This window comes from Triticum urartu, chromosome 4A, assembly GCF_056163025.1.
Source record: "Triticum urartu cultivar PI428250 chromosome 4A, HENAU_Tu73, whole genome shotgun sequence".
In the NCBI taxonomy this organism is placed as follows: domain Eukaryota; kingdom Viridiplantae; phylum Streptophyta; class Magnoliopsida; order Poales; family Poaceae; genus Triticum; species Triticum urartu.
In genome coordinates, this window is record NC_141876.1 from 511,955,971 (window position 1) to 511,977,734 (window position 21,764).

Genomic DNA, 21,764 nt, shown 5'->3' on the forward strand with positions numbered 1-21,764 from the left:
CAAGTGTATATTGGGTCTTGCTCTCTCAAATTTCAAAGAATCAACAAGTTTAGATGGAGGGATTAAGAGTATTGAGCAAATCAAGGTGTAGCAATGGGGATGGGCTCACAAGAAATTGGGGTTAAGGGTTCGAGATGAAAGAAGGGCTTTTTACACCCAACCCCTCGAATGTAGCCCTTACCCAGAAGGCCCCGTGCGCACGGGGTCACCCAAGAGAAAATCTCAGGACCCTATGACAATAGGGGTTAGAGACCCCGTGTGGACGGGGTGTCTAGAGACTTAGCCAAGACCCTGTGAAGACGGGTGCCAGAAGCCCATGCGCACAAGGTATCCAGAGACTTAACCACGGACCTTGTGGGCACGAGTATGTAGGCCATTGCACATTTGGTGGTAGGTTAAAAGATTTTTCTTGGATATTGTGTTGGGAAGGCTGGTATATGAGTATGGTGTGTTCTGACACTCTCTTTCAAGTAACTCGACCCCTCTTAATAGTTCGGTTGCCCTAGGACTCATATAAGCTGAAATCAAAGCCCTGAGTTGTCGAAAAAGTATGCCTTTATCCTTTTTCAAGTGAAGGGTGAACCATCTCCTTAATAATCCTTCCAGGAACCAATGACCTGAAATAGTCTTTTAACAACCGGCATTGGTTCCACTAATCATATTGTAATCACACCATAATATGCTAGAGATAAATGCACTTTCAATGAAGAGGGGTGTGGATGATGGTAGGGAGCGAAACACTTGAGGTGAAACATGGACCTTCTGTTTTTTTAATATAACATACTATACTCCCTTCGCCCATCATATAAGACGTTGTATATATGTTAGCCCGTGATTTACCTGCACATGTTAATGTGATTGTGTAAGAAAAAGGAATTTTATTTGGTAAACACTTATTTGATAAATATTTATTAGCTTGCATGAGGAAACATAATTTATTTAATAAGTCAATAAGAGGTGTGGTAAGTGAGATGGTTTTAAGAGAAAACCGATGAGAAAACTAGAGATTACAAGAACAAAATTAAAACAAGGGTAGGGAGGGGAAACATGACATAAACTTGGACGAAGGACCAGCGGATGACATAACCTTGTGTCACTTTTAAGTATGATAGATGAAAAGAGATAGGAAAGTTTAGACGTTGTTTGGATTATATCCAGATTTAGATTAGACTTGGATTTAGATTTATATTATATTTAGATAGATTAGACAGTAGAGATTTTCTCTACTATGAGGTACTAGTAGGGATTTTAAGTAGTAGTAGGGATATCCAATGATTGTGTTTTTTACTTAAAAATTTATATTGGCATTTTTTGAATGTGTGTGTGGTACAATGGCACAAATATAGTTTGTATATCACAAACATGAATAATAAATTAATAATCAATATATACTTATATTAGTATAAAAATTAGTAGAATTCCGTTTTCACAAAAAAATAGAATTCTTACATCTTTCCTTATTCATGATTATGAATTAATCACACTATAATCCATTTCCCAGTGTAGAAGTAAAGGGTCTGTAAGATGCCCTTGATGCCCATCTGCTACTGCCTCTTCTGCGGGAAGCACTGGCAACTCGACTGAAAACATCCAGTTATATAGAGATGGATATCCTCGCATCCTCGATCATCTTCGTCATCGACATTTACCTGTCGAGGAATCAATAATTTAGTATCTAAAAAGAATTACTAGTAGTTTTTTTAGCCTAAGGAGGCAGCATCAGCTACTACTACAAGTGTGTAATTTTTTGTTTCAATCAATACTACCGGAAATCAAATTACACGATGATCTCTGCCTAACCGAAATGTCCAGGAATAATCCAGAGATGCTTGCAAAAGTATATAAACTACTCTCTCCGTTCCAAATTAGAAGATATTCTAACATTTCCTGAATCAAATGTATATAGACGCGCTTTAGTTTGTTTGTTCACTCATTTCACTATGTATATAATCCATATTAAAATATCCAAAATGTTTTATATCTAGAAATAAAGGTGATAATAAATTTTCAATACGTACATGAAACTATGGATGCCAGTATGTCACATCATCAAGTGTTTTTAGATTAACCAGGAAAACTACTATTTCAAGAACTCCAAAATATCTTGGCCTGAAAGTCCGTCCTAACAAGCAGCCAATTCATCGTGTATAAGTGCCTCTGTGACTAATTTTAGTGAACCATGCTTGTAAGGAGTTCTCCTATCCCATGTGACACTCACAATATGCGGGAGCTATATGTCACCAATACCGTGACGTCTCGCCTACAGCAGCATTATTGGACTGGCCAGTACTGTATCTTTACTTTGACTATTTTCCCACTGTTTTACATTGGTTTCTTCGGTTTTCCTCAGGGTTTTTTCGATTCTTCCTTCCCTTTTTTGTTAATTGTTTTTATTTTATTATTATTATTATTTATTGTTTGGTTTTCATTGTTTCTTTCTCATTTTTTTACTTTGTTCCACTATTTCTTACGGTTTTACTTTGGTTTGTTTGTTTTCCTTTTTCTTTTCTTTTGTATTTTTGTTCAGCACATGTATACTTTTGTTCACACACAATGTTTTTCCTCAGGATTACAAGATTTACATGAGTTTGCCTAAAAAAACATGAGCTTATGACAACATCACTAATATAATGTTGTAATCCCTTCGTCTGGAATTAGTAGTCACCTAAATGGATGTGTCTAGCATTGTCCGAAATTAGTTATCATTTAAATGGATGTAATCAATCCTCTCATGCATGACAATATATATGGAGGAGTATGTATGCATCGGAAGAATGATAACAAGGATAAAAATATTTGGCTTGATCTCTCACTTCCTTAATTCCACTAGTAAGCTTGTACGTGCAACGCACGTCTCCGCTAATGCTCTTTTCAAAGATTCATCCACTCCCAATCAAATACACCTTGTGTGCATGTCTCATACTACTGTATACTTATGTTGTTGATGGTAGTATAAGATGACACACACAAAAACAGCCAATGCCGCCGGAGACAACTACCCTACTATCTACATGCTTCAAGCACAGATCCGACCCCCCCCCCCCCACTCCCCCGTCACTGAAGCAGCGGCCAGAGAGGGAGGGAACCGTCAATCCAGTCGTCGGCGGAGCGAGGGATCGAGGGGAACCTCCTTTTCACCTCTCCTGTCACTATAGCACTGGGGAGGGTCAGTCCCGACCAATATGAAAGCTCCAGGTGCTCGCCTCTTTGACGAATACCGTTGAGTTTCTTTCTTTGTATCGCTATGTTATATTAGGTTTATGAAAGTCAAACTTCAGCTCAAAAAAGTAAAACTTTTTTTAACTTTGATCAAACTCATAGAAATAAATTAACATCCAACAATACCCTGGATATTGTGCTATCCTTGTAATTCCCAAAACAGACAAACGCCCGCTTCTCCTCTCGCATGCCATCTGTTAGCCACAAATGCTCATGTGTGAGAGAGATGCTGGAGGCACACCACCACTGCTCACGCCTCTCCCTCTGCACTTTCTATGACATTGAATTTCCCTCCATGAGCTTGTTGATGTTGTTCCCGAGCTAGTGCCGCTTTGGGCCATTGAAATCAGTCGAGGTAAGCTTGCGGTAGGCCTAGTCTGAGAGAACAAGCAAGGGTTCGTAGTACTCATCTTTACAGAAGCTCAAAAATGCCTGAACAGTCTCATAAACAAAATCATGCATGACAGTAAAAGCGTCCAAGTGCCAAAAAATGCCAATGTAAATAAGTGAACGAATGTGTTCATCATTAGTTGTTGGTTTCACATTTTCCTGTAAAAAGAAATAAATATGTAAGAATGTGAGAAGAAAATACACCCACAGGGCGTCTCCTATAGTTGTGATCACATTAACATGAGGATCTTGCAGCATCTTCAACAAGACCCCTTGTGTTCACCCTCCTGGCTTGATCGAAGTAGCCCTCAAAGAGTCTGTGGAGGGATGGCTTCCCGAACATCAGCTCGTATGCAGGAACCAACATCCTAGTATTAAGCACCAACATAATATAAGTTGGACGTTTGGAGTTATTTTTTATGGGACGTTCAGAGTCAGTTAATTAGCAAATCGCCTGCCCACTTTTTAGATCAAAATGCCATTATCAATGTTTATCAGAGTCAGTCACTTTTGACAGGACATTCAGAGTCCGTTTTTAGATCTTTTTACAGTTCACACTAATTTTTTAGATGCCATCAGTTCAATCATTAATCTCTTGCATCGCCAAGGGTTCAAATTGTAAGTTTTAGCTGTATGTGTAGGAAAGAACTGCAATCAAAAGGGCAGTGTTGGATGAACAGGGAAAAGAGAGTTCTTATATTAGGCAGAAATATAAACCAAAATTTGATGAACATTTTGCAAATCTTGGCTACAACATGACAAAAAAAAATCATAAACTGCAAAATAGGAAAACTCTGACCAAGTTAGCACACAAATTACAACAAAGTAAAACAAGATATATGTTATCTTCTCGCAGCTATGTTGCCTTTTGTTTTTCTTGCAACACCGAGCTTTGTGGATTAACATTAAGGTTTCATAGGTCCATAAGAAATAGATTATCTGAATTAGAAATGCTAAAATATATAGCTCTTTTACCTAGTCAGGCAGCCATATAAATCCATCGTACAATGTCTGCATGAAACTTCAACACATCATAATTAGTACACAATTCCAGGAGCATATGGGGAAAGAACAATACAGAATCTTGCAAATGAAAATCAACGCCTACATCAGTAAAGTTCTACAATACACACCCTGCAGATCCTCCCCCACTCCTTTCCTTATCCAACAATGATTCATATACCACAACCCTCTAAAATTTCAGAGACCTCTTTTGAACGATAAACTCATGTTTCCTCAGTGCCGTTGTTGCTTCCATTCAACATGACAACATAGAGTGCAGCACGCGGTTCGTTGAAACATCATATAAAGTCTATCAAATGCAATATTTCTATGCACTTTATTTGTTTTTGTTCTGCAAGATTGGACTGAATTGATGAACTAAAAAGAAATTTTGGTATATGACACCACAATAAGCACTGGTGGCTCCCAATACAATAACCCACTCGATAAAGAGGCAAAATTAGCTAACAGTGCTTCTCTTCATTGGAGGTAAACCCGGTTCCTCCTCTCCACAACGGGATTATGCTTAATTAAGTGCCCGCAGCCACACTTTATAACCCCCACCGATTAGTAGTACACTGCACACAGACACATAGACATTCCCCTTGTTGGTAGGCTTATAGCTAGTGTCTTAACTCTTAAGTGCCTTTCGAATCTAAAATAAATTGTGTACTTGCATACATTTCACTTGTGTTGTTCAACAAAAGGCTAGTAGATGGATTACCGAATTAAGGCGCAAGCAACAAAAAGGTGTTGGAAATATGCCCTAGAGGCAATAATAAATTGGTTATTATTATATTTCCTTGTTCATGATAATCGTTTATTATCCATGCTAGAATTGTATTGATAGGAAACTCAGATACATGTGTGGATACATAGACAACACCATGTCCCTAGTAAGCCTCTAGTTGACTAGCTCGTTGATCAATAGATGGTTACGGTTTCCTGACCATGGACATTGGATGTCATTGATAACGGGATCACATCATTAGGAGAATGATGTGATAGACAAGACCCAATCCTAAGCCTAGCACAAGATCATGTAGTTCGTATGCTAAAGCTTTTCTAATGTCAAGTATCATTTCCTTAGACCATGAGATTGTGCAACTCCCGGATACCGTAGGAGTGCTTTGGGTGTACCAAACGTCACAACGTAACTGGGTGGTTATAAAGGTACACTACGGGTATCTCCGAAAGTGTCTGTTGGGTTGGCACGAATTGAGACTGGGATTTGTCACTCCGTGTAAACGGAGAGGTATCTCTGGGCCCACTCGGTAGGACATCATCATAATGTGCACAATGTGATCAAGGAGTTGATCACGGGATGATGTGTTACAGAACGAGTAAAGAGACTTGCCGGTAACGAGATTGAACAAGGTATCGGGATACCGACGATCGAATCTCGGGCAAGTATCGTACCGATAGACAAAGGGAATTGTATACGGGATTGATTAAGTCCTTGACATCGTGGTTCATCCGATGAGATCATCGTGGAACATGTGGGAGCCAACATGGGTATCCAGATCCCGCTGTTGGTTATTGACCGGAGAGTCATCTCAGTCATGTCTGCATGTCTCCCGAACCCGTAGGGTCTACACACTTAAGGTTCGGTGACGCTAGGGTTATAGAGATATTAGTATGCGGTAACCCGAATGTTGTTCGGAGTCCCGGATGAGATCCCGGACGTCACGAGGAGTTCCGGAATGGTCTGGAGGTAAAGAATTATATATAGGAAGTGCTATTTCAGCCATCGGGACAAGTTTCGGGGTCACCGGTATTGTACCGGGACCACCGGAAGGGTCCCGGGGGTCCACCAGGTGGGGCCACCTGCCCCGGAGGGCCACATGGGCTGTAGGGGGTGCGCCTTGGCCTACATGGTCCAAGGGCACCAGCCCCTAGAGGCCCATGCGCCAAAGGGACAAGAGGAGGGGAGAGTCCTAAAGGGGGAAGGCACCTCCGAGGTGCCTTAGGGAGGATGGACTCCTCCCCCCCTTGGCCGCACCCTTCCTTGGAGGAAGGGGAAAGGGTGCGCCCTCCCCCTCTCCCTTGGCCCTATATATAGTGGGGGAAAGGGAGGGCAATCAAACCTAAGCCCTGGCGCCTCCCTCTCCCTCCCATGACACATCTCCCTCCTCCCGCAGCGCTTGGCGAAGCCCTGTTGGAATCCCGCTACTTCCACCACCACGCCGTCGTGCTGCTGGATCTCCATCAACCTCTCCTCCCCCCTTGCTGGATCAAGAAGGAGGAGACGTAGCTGCTCCGTACATGTGTTGAACGCGGAGGTGCCGTCCGTTCGGCGCTAGGATCATCGGTGATTTGGATCACGACGAGTACGACTCCATCAACCCCGTTCTCTTGAACGCTTCCGCGCGTGATCTACAAGGGTATGTAGATCCACTCCTCCCTCGTTGCTAGATGACTCCATAGATTGATCTTGGTGACATGTAGGAAAATTTTGAATTATTGCTACGTTCCCCAACAGTGGCATCATGAGCTAGGTCTATGCGTAGTTTCTATGCACGAGTAGAACACAAAGTAGTTGTGGGCATTGATTTTGTTCAATATGCTTGCCGTTACTAGTCTTATATTGATTCGGCGGCATCGTGGGATGAAGCGGCCCGGACCGACCTTACACGTACTCTTACGTGAGACTGGTTCCACCGACTGACATGCACTAGTTGCATAAGGTGGCTAGCGGGTGTCTGTCTCTCCCACTTTAGTCGGATCGGATTCGATGAAAAGGGTCCTTATGAAGGGTAAATAGCAATTGGCATATCACGTTGTGGTTTTTGCGTAGGTAAGAAACGTTCTTGCTAGAAACCCATAGCAGCCACGTAAAACATGCAAACAACAATTAGAGGACGTCTAACTTGTTTTTGCAGGGTATGCTATGTGATGTGATATGGCCAAAGGATGTGATGAATGATATATGTGATGTATGAGATTGATCATGTTCTTGTAATAGGAATCACGACTTGCATGTCGATGAGTATGACAACTGGCAGGAGCCATAGGAGTTGTCTTTATTTATTTATGACCTGCGTGTCAACATAAACGTCATGTAATTACTTTACTTTATTGCTAACCGTTAGCTGTAGTAGTAGAAGTAATAGATGACGTGACAACTTCAAGAAGACACGATGATGGAGATCATGATGATGGAGATCATGGTGTCATTCCGGTGACGATGATGATCATGGAGCCCCGAAGATGGAGATCAAAAGGAGCAAAGTGATATTGGCCATATCATGTCACTATTATTTGATTGCATGTGATGTTTATCATGTTTATACATCTTGTTTACTTAGAACGACGGTAGTAAATAAGATGATCCCTCACTAAAATTTCAAGAAGGTGTTCCCCCTAACTGTGCACCGTTGCGAAAGTTCGTCGTTTCGAAGCACCACGTGATGATCGGGTGTGATAGATTCTTACGTTCACATACAACGGGTGTAAGACAGATTTACACACGCGAAACACTTAGGTTGACTTGACGAGCCTAGCATGTGTACAGACATGGCCTCGGAACACAAGAGACCGAAAGGTCGAGCATGAGTCGTATGGTAGATACGATCAACATGAAGATGTTCACCGATGTTGACTAGTCCGTCTCACGTGATGATCGGACACGGCCTAGTTGACTCGGATCATGTAATCACTTAGATGACTGGAGGGATGTCTATCTGAGTGGGAGTTCATAAGATGAACTTAATTATCCTGAACATAGTCAAAAGGTCTTCGCAAATTATGTCGTAGCTCGCGCTTCAGTTCTACTGTTTAGATATGTTCCTAGAGAAAATTTAGTTGAAAGTTGATAGTAGCAATTATGCGGACTAGGTCCGTAAACTGAGGATTGTCCTCATTGCTTCTTAGAAGGCTTATGTCCTTAATGCACCGCTCAGTGTGCTGAACCTCGAACGTTGTCTGTGGATGTTGCGAACATCTGACATACACGTTTTGATAACTACATGATAGTTCAGTTAAACGGTTTAGAGTTGAGGCACCGAAGACATTTTGAAACGTCGCGAAACATATGAGATGTTTCGAGGGCTGAAATTGGGATTTCAGGCTCGTGCTCACGTCAAGAGGTATAAGACCTCCGACGATTTTCTTAGCCTGCAAACTAAGGGAGAAAAGCTCAATTGTTGAACTTGTGCTCAGATTGTCTGAGTACAACAATCGCTTGAATCGAGTGGGAGTTGATCTTCCAGATGAAATAGTGATGGTTCTCCGAAGTCATTACCACCAAGCTGCTTGAGCTTCGTGATGAACTATAATATATTAGGGACATATATGATGATCCTTGAGATATTCGCGATGTTTGACACCACAAAAGTAGAGATCAAGAAGGAGCATCAATTGTTGATGGTTGGTGAAACCACTAGTTTCAAGAAGGGCAAGGGCAAAAAGGGATACTTCATGAAATGGCAAATTAGCTGCTGCTCTAGTGAAGAAACCCAAGGTTGAACCCAAACCCGAGACTAAGTGCTTCTGTAATAAGGGGAACAGCCACTGGAGCAGAATTACCCTAGATACTTGGTAGATGAGAAGGCTGGCAAGGTCGATAGAAGTATATTGGATATACATTGTGTTAATGTGTACTTTACTAGTACTCCTAGTAGCACCAGGGTATTAGATACCGGTTCGGTTGCTAAGTGTTAGTAACTCGAAATAAAAGCTACGGAATAAACGGAGACTAGCTAAAGGTGAGCTGACGATATGTGTTGGAAGTGTTTCCAATGTTGATATGATCAAGCATCGCACGCTCCCTCTACCATCGAGATTGGTGTTTGCGTTGAGCATAGACATGATTGGATTATGTCTATCGCAATACGGTTATTCATTTAAGGAGAATAACGGTTACTCTGTTTATTTGAATAATACCTTCAATGGTCTTGCACCTAAAATGAATGGTTTATTGAATCTCGATCGTAGTGATACACATGTTCATGCCAAAAGATAGTAATGATAGTACCACCTACTTGTGGCACTGCCACGTAAGTCATATCGGTATAAAACGCATGAAGAAGCTCCATGTTGATGGATCTTTGGGCTCACTCGTTTTTGAAAAGTTTGAGACATGCGAACCATGTCTATTGGTGTATATGCATGAAGAAACTCCATGCAAATGGACCGTTTGGACTCACTTGATTTTGAATCACTTGAGACATGCAAATCATACCACATGGGCAAGATGACTAAAAGCCTCGGTTTCAGTAAAATGGAACTAGAAAGCAACTTGTTGGAAGTAATACATTTTGATGTGTGTAGTCCAATGAGTGCTGAGGCATGTAGTGGATATCGTTATGTTCTTACTTCACAGATGATTTGAGTAGATGTTGAGTATATTTACTTGATGAATCACGAGTCTGAATTATTGAAAGGTTCAAGTAATTTCAGGGTGAAGTTGAAAGATCGTCGTGACAAGAGGATAAAATATCTATGATATGATCATAGAGATGAATATCTGAATTACGAGTTTGGCACAGAATTAAGACATTGTGGAAATTGTTTCACAACTAATACAGCCTGGAACACCATAGTATGACGGTGTGTCCGAACATCATGACTGCACCCTATTGGATATGATGCATACCATGATGTCTCTTATCGAATTACCATGATAGTTTATGGGTTAGGAATTAAAGACAACCACATTCACTTTAAATAGGGCACCACATAATTCCGATGAGATGACACCGTATGAACTATGGTTTAGAGAAACCTAAGCTGTCATTTCTTAAAAGTTTGGGGCTGCGACGCTTATGTGGAAAAGTTTCAGGATGATAAGCTCGAACCCAAAGCGGATAAATGCATCTTCATAGGACACCCAAAAACAGTTGGATATACCCCCCGTCTCAGATTCGAAAGCAATAAGGGATTGTTTCTAGAATCGGGTCCTTTCTCGAGGAAAAGCTTCTCTCGAAAGAATTGAGTGGGAGGATGGTGGAGACTTGATGAGGTTATTGAACCGTCTCTTCAACTAGTGTGTGGCAGGGCACAGGAAGTTGTTCCTGTGGCACCTACACCAATTGAAGTGGAAGCTTATGATAGTGATCATGAAACTTCAATCAAGTCACTACCAAACCTCGTAGGATGATAAGGATGCGTACTACTTCAGAGTGGTACGTGATCCTGTCTTGGAAGTCATGTTGCTAGACAACAATGAACCTACGAGCCATGGAGAAGCGATGGTGGGCCCGGATTCCGATAAATGGCTCGGGGCCATAAAATCCGAGAGAGGATCCATGTATGAAAACAAAGTGTAGACTTTGGCAGAATAGCCCGATGGTCGTAAGGCTGTTGAGTACAGATGGATTTTTAAAAGGAAGACGGACAATGATGGTAAATGTCACCATTAAGAAAGCTCGACTTGTCGTTAAGATGTTTTCCGACAAGTTCAAGGAGTTGACTACGATGAGACTTTCTCACTCGTAGCGATGCTAAGAGTCTGTTGGAATTAGATTAGCGGTTACTGCATTATTTATGAAATCTTGCAGATAGGATGCCAAAAACCATTGTTTCCTCGACGATTTTTGAGGAAAGGTTGTATGTGATACAACCGGAAGGTTTTGACAATCCTGAAATATGCTAACAAGTATGCAAAGCTTCAGCAATCCTTCTAAGGACTGGAGTAAGCATCTCGGAGTTGGAATGCATGCTTTGATGAGATGATCAAAGATTTTGGGTGTATACAAAGTTTATGAGAAACTTGTATTTCCAAAGAAGTGAGTGGGAGCACTATAGAATTTCTGATAAATATATGTTGTTGACATATTATGGATCAGAAATGATGTAGAATTTCTGGAAAGCATATAGGGTTATTTGGAAAGTGTTTTTCAATGGAAAGCCTGGATTAAGCTACTTGAACATTGAGCATCAAGATCTATAAGGATAGATCAAAACGCTTAATGGTACTTTCAAATGAGCACATACCTTGACATGATCTTGAAGGTGTTCAAGATGGATCAGTCAAAGAAGGAGTTCTTGCCTGAGTTGTAAGGTATGAAGTTAAGACTTAAAGCTCGACCACGGCAGAAGAAAGAGGAAGGACGAAGGTCGTCCCCTATGCTTTTATCATAGGCCCTCTACAGTATGCTATGTTGTGTACCGCACCTGAAGTGTGCCTTGCCATGAGTCAGTCAAGGGGTACAAGAGTGATCCAAGAATGGATCACAGGACAGCGGTCAAAGTTATCCTTAGTAACTAGTGGACTAAGGAATTTTCTCGATTATGGAGGTGATAAAAGAGTTCGTCGTAAAGGGTTACGCCGATGCAAACTTTGACACTAATCCAGATTATTCTGAGTAGTAAACTGGATTCGTATAGTAGAACAGTTATTTGGAGTAGCTCCAAATAGAACGTGGTAGCTGCATCTAGGAGATGACATAGAGATTTGTAAAGCACACACGGATCTGAAAGATTCAGACCCGTTGACTATAACATCTCTCACAAGCATAACATGATCAAACCCAGAACTCATCGAGTGTTGATCACATGGTAATGTGAACTAGATTATTGACTCTAGTAAACTCTTTGGGTGTTAGTCACATGGGGATGTGACCTTGAGTGTTAATCACATATCGATGTGAACTGGATTATTGACTCTAGTGCAAGTGGGAGACTGTTGGAAATATGCCCTAGAGGCAATAATAAATTGGTTATTATTATATTTCCTTGTTCATGATAATCGTTTATTATCCATGCTAGAATTGTATTGATAGGAAACTCAGATACATGTGTGGATACATAGACAACACCATGTCCCTAGTAAGCCTCTAGTTGACTAGCTCATTGATCAATAGATGGTTACGGTTTCCTGACCATGGACATTGGATGTCATTGATAACGGGATCACATCATTAGGAGAATGATGTGATGGACAAGACCCAATCCTAAGCCTAGCACAAGATCATGTAGTTCGTATGCTAAAGCTTTTCTAATGTCAAGTATCATTTCCTTAGACCATGAGATTGTGCAACTCCTGGATACTGTAGGAGTGCTTTGGGTGTACCAAACGTCACAACGTAACTGGGTGGCTATAAAGGTACACTACGGGTATCTCCGAAAGTGTCTGTTGGGTTGGCACGAATCGAGACTGGGATTTGTCACTCCGTGTAAACGGAGAGGTATCTCTGGGCCCACTCGGTAGGACACCATCATAATGTGCACAATGTGATCAAGGAGTTGATCACGGGATGATGTGTTACAGAACGAGTAAAGAGACTTGCCGGTAACGATATTGAACAAGGTATCGGGATACCGACGATCGAATCTCGGGCAAGTATCGTACCGATAGACAAAGGGAATTGTATACGGGATTGATTAAGTCCTTGACATCGTGGTTCATCCGATGAGATCATCGTGGAACATGTGGGAGCCAACATGGGTATCCAGATCCCGCTGTTGGTTATTGACCAGAGAGTCATCTCAGTCATGTCTGCATGTCTCCCGAACCCATAGGGTCTACACACTTAAGGTTCGGTGACGCTAGGGTTATAGAGATATTAGTATGCGGTAACCCGAATGTTGTTCGGAGTCCCGGATGAGATCCCGGATGTCAAGAGGAGTTCCGGAATGGTCCGGAGGTAAAGAATTATATATAGGAAGTGCTATTTCGACCATCGGGACAAGTTTCGGGGTCACCGGTATTGTACCGGGACCACCGGAAGGGTCCCGGGGGTCCACCGGGTGGGGCCACCTGCCCCGGGGGGGCACATGGGCTTTAGGGGGTGCGCCTTGGCCTACATGGGCCAAGGGCACCAGCCCCAAGAGGCCCATGCGCCAAAGGGACAAGAGGAGGGAGAGTCCTAAAGGGGGAAGGCACCTCCGAGGTGCCTTGGGGAGGATGGACTCCTCCCCCCCTTGGCCGCACCCTTCCTTGGAGGAAGGGGCAAGGCTGCGCCCTCCCCCTCTCCCTTGGCCCTATATATAGTGGGGGAAAGGGAGGGTAATCAAACCTAAGCCCTAGCGCCTCCCTCTCCCTCCCATGACACATCTCCCTCCTCCCGCAGCGCTTGGCGAAGCCCTGTTGGAATCCCGCTACTTCCACCACCACGCCGTCGTGCTGCTGGATCTCCATCAACCTCTCCTCCCCCCTTGCTGGATCAAGAAGGAGGAGACGTAGCTGCTCCGTACGTGTGTTGAACGCGGAGGTGCCGTCCGTTCGGCGCTAGGATCATCGGTGATTTGGATCACGACGAGTACGACTCCATCAACCCCGTTCTCTTGAACGCTTCCGCGCGCGATCTACAAGGGTATGTAGATCCACTCCTCCCCCGTTGCTAGATGACTCCATAGATTGATCTTGGTGACATGTAGGAAAATTTTGAATTATTGCTACGTTCCCCAACAAAAGGGTGATTCAACAACCGACGAACCATAATATGTGGGGAAGTCGGCAATCTACAAATCAAAGCAGCATGAGATCATATCACTACTTTTAGTGAATTCTCATTTAAGTCGATTATAAATCAGAGCTGTCCAGCGTGAAATATGAATTGAAGAGTGTAAAACGGAAAATCTCATTTAAGTCGATTATAAATCCTATCACTACTTTTAGTGAATTCTCTAAGCACTAATTGAATTTGAAGGTCAATTCCATTTTATCTAAAATATGAAAAATTGCTAAGCTGGATACCATATAGAGATATTGTAGGACAAACTTTGATGCTCCTAAAATCGTTTATCACCAACCATAGTGACCCTGAAATATGGGGTTCAGAGTTGTCCAGCCCTACAGCAATGATGTAAACATTTGGAAATATAATTTTCATTTATTTAAAATAAAATAAAATAAAGAGTACCATTTCTTCTTTATGGAGGGGACACACATAGTAGTTCAAAGTTCATACTTCAGAACCTTCAAACTTGACTAATATAATGTAACTGGAAATCAACAAGCTTATATCAAACAACTTACGATTGGCAGGATAACATTCAGAGATACATATACTGAATTAATCTCATAGAAATTCAGAGAAGCATGTACTAAATTAAGCCTCACGAGAAAGGATGCCGCTTGGTGGCTAAGGCCTCAAAGTGGCAGCGACAGTGGCGAGTGAATTATGATTATGAGTAGAATAAATCAACATAAACCATACGGTAGGAACTTACAAAGCAAATGAGTAATGGGATAGAATGAATATGGAAATCATGTAGTAACAAGTTCACCCAATGCACCATTTATCTGTTTCAAGAAGAAAATGGTAAAATAATTACAACTGAATGGAAGAGAATATGCATGGATATAAAGGAAGGCCATTAAAGGTCCAGATAACAAAATTGATATATTTATTTTGCATGATTTCCAGAGAGAAAATACTTAAATAAAATCTGAATGTTTGAACCAAGCATAGTTAACAACATGGTGATGGTTATGTAATAATCAATTGCATATGGTGGAGGTTATGTAATAACCAAGCACAGTTAACATGGAAGGCTCGAATACCTCGACTATCAGGACCATCTCTTCCGGAATCATCCGGCGACATGGTTCTTGATATTAGTTCATCTTCTCGAATCCCTGGCACCAACTGTACAGTGGCAAATCAGTCAAAGAAGAGATTGGGGAACTCTGTAACTGGTTACACTGCATGTCAGTGCCAAATAGCACTAAACTATTGATTTGGTAAAACTTCATTGTTGCACAATAGTTTCTTAGATGTCAGAACCAAATTAAAATGCCCTATTAGTGACGAACAGTATAGTAGAAATGAAAGGGTCACAACATCTGGTATTGTAATTGGAGAGGGTTATTACATGTTATCTCGTGATTCACCTTCCCTTTGGCACGGTGACATGGATGACCATCATCCACGAGATGGCCTCCTCCAGCTCGAGAATCTAACCAAATCCACCCGCATCAGAAAACACATTCCCCATCGCGATTCAGGCGGAGCATGAGGAGGAGGGGACGAACCTGGAGGTAGCGGTCCATGAGGTCCCACTGGTTGCCTGGGTTGCCGGTGTGTGCCCGCATCTTCTGCGTGGGAGAGGAGAGCTGCCCCAGAACCTCATCGTACCCCCCTCCGTCGCGGCACCTAGAGACCAATCCCCAACCCGCCGGACGCATCAACCATCAGTACGGTACCCAACCCAATAGGAACCTCTAGGGTCGCGCTGCTCTCACCTGCGTGCGCGGCGGTGGTTGAGGACTCCAAGCTGAGCGGCTCGGGCGGCTCCCCCGTGGCGAAGGGCGCGGCGGCTCCGGCAGCGACCTGCGGCGGAAGGCGCGACGGGCGGCTCCGGTGAAAGCTCGGGCGTCGGAGGGCGCGACGGGCAGCTCCAGCGGCGTCTCCCGCTGTGACCCGCGACGGAGGGCGTGACGGGCGGCTCCGGCGGCAGCTCCCGCGGCTATCGCCGCGGTGAAGGGTGCGACGACGAACGGGAGGCTGCGGGAGGAACGGCGTGTGAGGAGGATCGATGGATTAGTGATCGATACTGGTTGTGCGGGTGTGGGGGAGGCTACGTGGGCGAGAGGTCGTGCGGGTGTGCGGTTTTTTTCCGAACGGCAGGGCAGGGTTAGCGAGGATTTTTAGTGGCTTAATGCGTGGCTTGCAGTGTTAAACACCGAAGGATTGAGGGCCATTAGATCTTAATGATGGATGGGCCTGATTGTTTGGATCTGCCCCTCTCTTCCTTTTATAGTGGTAGTAGATGCATCGAGGGACCAGGCCCGGGGAGTGGAATTTATTTGTTCCACCTATCTATACAGATATTTCTCAAAAAAAAACTTATCTATATAGATCTCTGGTCTTGCATCGCATCTCAGAAGCATGTTCGGATACCTGCGTTGCCTCTCTGACCAAACTAGCCGTCGACCTCCGCCGCCCTCCGCCCCCAGCCTCGGGCACCCCTATTTATCGCCTTACGCGAGCAAACGGAGACGCCTTGTGCCGGGGAGAGCCCAGATGGGCCGGCCCAGCCACACGGGAGGTAAAGTCATGTTTTTTTTTCTGTTTTCTACTCTCGTTTTTTGCTTTATTTTTATACTTTTATTTATATTTTAAAATATTCTACACATATACACAAAACGCTCTTCAAAAACATTTTTAAAAACAGTTGTTTAACAAGTACTTGAAAAATGTTGAATAAGTATTAAAAAATGGTGAACAAATATTTGAAAAATGTTGAAGTAGTATTTTAAAAAATTGAATAAGTATTAAAAATGTTGAATAAGCATTAAAATGTTGAATAGGTATTTAAAATATTATTGAACGAGTATTTGAAAATTTTGAATAAGTATTAAAAAAAATTAAAAGTACTTGAAAATGTTGAATAAGTATTAAAAAATGTTGAACAAATATCTAAAAACGTTGAAAAGGTATTTGAAAATGTTGAAAAATTGTTGAACGAGTATTTGGAAATTGTTGAACAAGTATTTAAAAATATTGAAGGAGTATTTAAAAAATATTGAACATGTATTTGAAAAATGTTGATTAATTATTAAAATGTTGAGAAAGTATTTTTAAATGTTGAATATTTGTTCGGGCAATGTTGAACGTGTATACAAAAAATGTTGTTCACTTATAAATTTTTTTTTGACATATACGAAAATCTAGAGTGACAAAGAAAATAAACATAAAAAACAAAAGAAAAAAAATGAAGAAGAAAAAAGGAAGCCAAACAAAAAATGAAGAAGAAAAAAGAAAAAAAATACTAAATAAAGACAACAAAGAAGGGGAGAAAAAAACAAGAAAACAAAGAAAAAATGGAGAAAATCATAAAAATTGGAAATAAAATGGAGAATAACCAGTAAAAAGTGTGGCTTGTTTCACCTTAAGAAAAGTCGCCCTACTTATGTACCACGACCACTAGCCTAGCAAAGTGGCTTTTCGCACTTATTTTTTTGAGAATTCTTGCCGGCTTTATTCATTCAAAGTGTAGGTCATAGGTACAAGGTTTGGGTCATAGGGATTGCCCAACCACACATGTCTACCTACGGCTAGGTTACAAGTAAACTTGGCGAGATTATGAGCCTTAAAGTTAAAGTTCCTACGCTCATGAATGAAAGAACATGAAATAAAACTATTACAATGGTTCATTATCTAATGTATGATCACTGCATTTGGACCTCCAGTCCCCCTGTTTATGTCATCCACCACTCCTTGGCAATCGGATGCGACAGAAAAGGCTCTCACAGCTAGGTCATCTGCTAGTGCGAGTGCTTCCTGACACGCATATGTCTCCAGGATTTGAGGGTCATTGGTTCCTTGGAAAAACACTGCCGACAACCCTAGGTATAAGCCCGTTTGGTCTCGGCAAATAGCAGCCACTGCTCCCCCATTACGCCTTCTAGCGATAGCTCCGTCTACATTGATTTTCACGCTTCCAACTGGGGACGGAAGCCGACGTTGTGGTTGTACCGGTGTCGTAGCAGTTGATCCTCCATGGTCTTGTTTCACCAAAGACTGCCCCAAATCCGACAGAAACTTGTCAACAACAGATATTGTCTGTTGTGGGCATTGGAAGATGGATTCATAGACTGCTTTTCGCCTGGCATGCCATATGGACCATAGCATGATGGCCATCCTCGTGAAGCTCGTGTGGTCCATAGTGTCGCTCAACTCGAACAGACACAACCTGCATTGGGATCCAAATTACCTGTCATCTGTGAGACCAAATAATCATCCGATAGAGCCGAAATACACCTGGACATAGTGCATGAAACAAGGGCATGTCGCCATGAGTCCTGACATCCACAGAGAGAGGGCACGCATCTTGGACAACGTTTCTTCAAAACATCATTGGTAGGGAGGGAATGGTGAGCAAGCCGCCACAGAAAGATTCTGAGCTTCGATGGTACCTGTAGTTTCCAAAGAGAACACCATGATTTCTCATCTCACCGGACATTGGATGATCCACTTGTGCCTTGCAGCCATTCCTCGCACCGAAGCTTTGTCTACTGCAAAAACTTATAGGCCAATGACACTGAAAACCTACCCTTCTTATCTAGGTACCATGCCCAGAAATCTTCTGTGTTGCTGTTGTTGGGGAACGTAGTATTTCAAAAAAATTCCTACGATCACGCAAGATCTATCTAGGAGAAGCATAGCAAAAAGCGGGGAGAGTGTGTCCACGTACCCTCATAGACCGAAAGCGGAAGCGTTTAGTAATGTGGTTGATGTAGTCGAATGTCTTCGCGATCCAACCGATCCAAGTACCGAACGTACGACACCTCCGCGTTCAGCACACATTCAACTCAACGACGTCCCTCGAGCTCTTGATCCAATTGAGGCTGAGGGAGAGTTCCGTAAGCACGACGGCGTGGTGACGGTGATGATGAAGTTACCGGCGCAGGGCTTCGCCTAAGCACTACGACGATATGACTGAGCTGTGTAACTGTGGAGGGGGGCACCGCACACGGCTAAGAGAAGACTTGGTGTGTCTTTGGGGTGCCCCCTCCCACGTATATAAAGGGGGGAGGAGAGGTGGCCGGCCCTAGGGGGCGCGCCATGGGTGGGATCCTACTTGGACTCCCGGTCCAAGTAGGATTCGGTCCCCCCCCTTCCTAGTCCAAGTAGGAGAAGAAGGGAAGAAGGAAGAGAAGAGAAGGAAGGAGGGGGGCGCCGCCCCCTCCCCTGGTCCAATTCGGACTGGGCAAGGGGGGCGCGCGCCACCTCTAGTCGGCCCTCTCTCGTCTCCACTAAGGCCCATGGTGGCCCATTAACCTCCCGGGGAGGGGGGTTCCGGTAACCCCCGGTACTCCGAAACTTATCCGAAACGACCCGAACCATTCCGGTGTCCGAATGCAGCCTTCCAATATATGAATCTTTATGTCTCGACCATTTCGAGACTCCTCGTCATGCCCGTGATCTCATCCGGGACTCCGAACAAACTTCGGTTCATCAAAACACGAAACTCATAATACAAATCGTCATCGAACGTTAAGCGTGCGGACCCTACGGGTTTAAGAACTATGTAGACATGACCGAGACATATCTCCGGTCAATAACCAATAGCGGAACCTGGATGCTCATATTGGTTCCTACATATTCTATGAAGATCTTTATCGGTCAAACCGCATAACAACATATGTTGTTCCCTTTGTCATCGGTATGTTACTTGCCCGAGATTCGATCGTCGCTATCATCATACCTAGTTCAATCTCGTCACCGGTAAATCTCTTTACTTGTTCCATAATGCATCATCATGTGACTAAATCATTAGTCACATTGCTTGCAAGGCTCATAGTGATGTGCATTACTGAGAGGGCCCAGAGATACCTCTCCGATACACGGAGTGACAAATCTTAATCTCGACCTATGCCAACTCAACAAACACCATTGGAGACACCTGTAGAGCATCTTTCTAATCACCCAGTTACGTTGTGACGTTTGATAGCATACAAGGTGTTCCTCCAGTATTCGGGAGTTGCATAATCACATAGTCTGAGGAACATGTATAAGTCATGAAGAAAGCAATAGCAGAAAAACTAAACGAGCATTATGCTAAGCTAATGGATGGGTCTTGTCCATCACATCATTCTCTAATGATGTGATCCCATTCATCAAATGACAACACATGTCTATGGCTAGGAAACTTAACCATCTTTGATAAACGAGCTAGTTAAGTAGAGGCATACTAGGGACACTCTATTTGACTATGTATCCACACATGTACTAAGTTTCCAGATAATACAATTCTAGCATGAATAATAAACATTTATCATGATATAAGGAAATATAAATAACAACTTATTAATGCCTCTAGGGCATATTTCCTTCAGTCTCCCACTTGCACTAGAGTCAATAATCTAGATTACATAGTAATGATTATAACACCCATGGAGTCTTGGTGCCGATCATGTTTTGCTCGTGAGAGAGGCTTAGTCAACGGGTCTGCAACATTCAGATCTGTATGTATCTTGCAAATCTCTATGTCTCCCTCCTTGACTTGATCACAGATGGAATTGAAGCGTCTCTTGATGTGCTTGGTTCTCTTGTGAAATATGGATTCCTTTGCCAAGGCAATTGCACCAGTATTGTCACAAAAGATTTTTATTGGACCCGATGCACTAGGTATTACACCTAGATCGGATATGAACTCCTTCATCCAGACTCCTTCATTTGCTGCTTCCGAAGCAGCTATGTACTCCGCTTCACGTGTAGATCCCGCCGCGACGCTCTTCTTGGAACTGCACCAACTGACAGCTCCACCATTTAATATAAATATGTATCCGGTTTGCGACTTAGAGTCATCCGGATCAGTGTCAAAGCTTGCATCGACGTAACCGTTTACGACGAGCTCTTTGTCACCTCCATAAACGAGAAACATATCCTTAGTCCTTTTCAGGTATTTCAGGATGTTGTTGACCGTTGTCTAGTGATCCACTCCTGGATTACTTTGGTACCTCCCTGCTAAACTAATAGCAAGGCACACATCAGGTCTGGTACACAGCATTGCATACATGATAGAACCTATGGCTGAGGCATAGGGAATGACTTTCATTTTCTCTCTATCTTCTGAAGTGGTGGGGCATTGAGTTTGACTCAACTTCACACCTTGTAACATAGGCAAGAACCCTTTCTTTGACTGATCCATTTTGAACTTCTTCAAAACTTTATCAAGGTATGTGCTTTGTGAAAGTCCAATTAAGCGTCTTGATCTATCTCTATAGATCTTGATGCCCAATATATAAGCAGCTTCACCGAGGTATTTCATTGAAAAATTCTTATTCAAGTATCCTTTTATGCCATTCAGAAATTCAGTATCATTTTTGATCAATGATGTCTACTACACAACCTTCTTCTTATAGACGTTGTTGGGCCTCCAAGTGCAGAGGTTTGTAGGACAACATCAAATTTCCCTCAAGTGGATGACCTAAGGTTTATCAACCCATGGGAGGCGTAGGATGAAGATGGTCTCTCTCAAACAACCCTGCAACCAAATAACAAAGAGTCTCTTGTGTCCCCAACACACCCAATACAATGGTAAATTGTATAGGTGCACTAGTTCGGCGAAGAGATGGTGATACAAGTGCAATATGGATAGTAGATAAAGGTTTTTGTAATCTGAAAGTATAAAAACAGCAAGGTAACTAATGATAAAAGTGAGCACAAACGGTATTGCAATGCTAGGAAACAAGGCCTAGGGTTCATACTTTCACTAGTGCAAGTTCTCTCAACAATAATAACATAATTGGATCATAT

General features: G+C 42.8%; 1 long non-coding RNA gene across 6 annotated transcripts; it reads right to left on the reverse strand.

The window, feature by feature from the left end:
• Positions 1 to 619: 619 nt before the first annotated feature.
• On the reverse strand, positions 620 to 16,083 carry LOC147976354 (uncharacterized). 6 transcript variants are annotated; one of them, XR_015601457.1, is made up of 9 exons: positions 15,743 to 16,083; positions 15,533 to 15,653; positions 15,373 to 15,456; positions 15,062 to 15,146; positions 14,728 to 14,800; positions 4,585 to 4,620; positions 3,818 to 3,977; positions 1,450 to 1,649; positions 620 to 840 (listed from the first exon to the last, which is right to left on the reverse strand). It is a non-coding gene; the product is annotated as an uncharacterized LOC147976354 (long non-coding RNA). The 6 variants fall into 6 exon arrangements; XR_015601458.1 differs by lacking the exon at positions 620 to 840 and having other exon boundaries at positions 1,371 to 1,649; positions 15,743 to 16,079; XR_015601456.1 differs by lacking the exons at positions 620 to 840; positions 1,450 to 1,649 and adding an exon at positions 3,132 to 3,596 and having other exon boundaries at positions 15,743 to 16,079.
• Between the last annotated feature and the right edge of the window lie 5,681 nt (positions 16,084 to 21,764).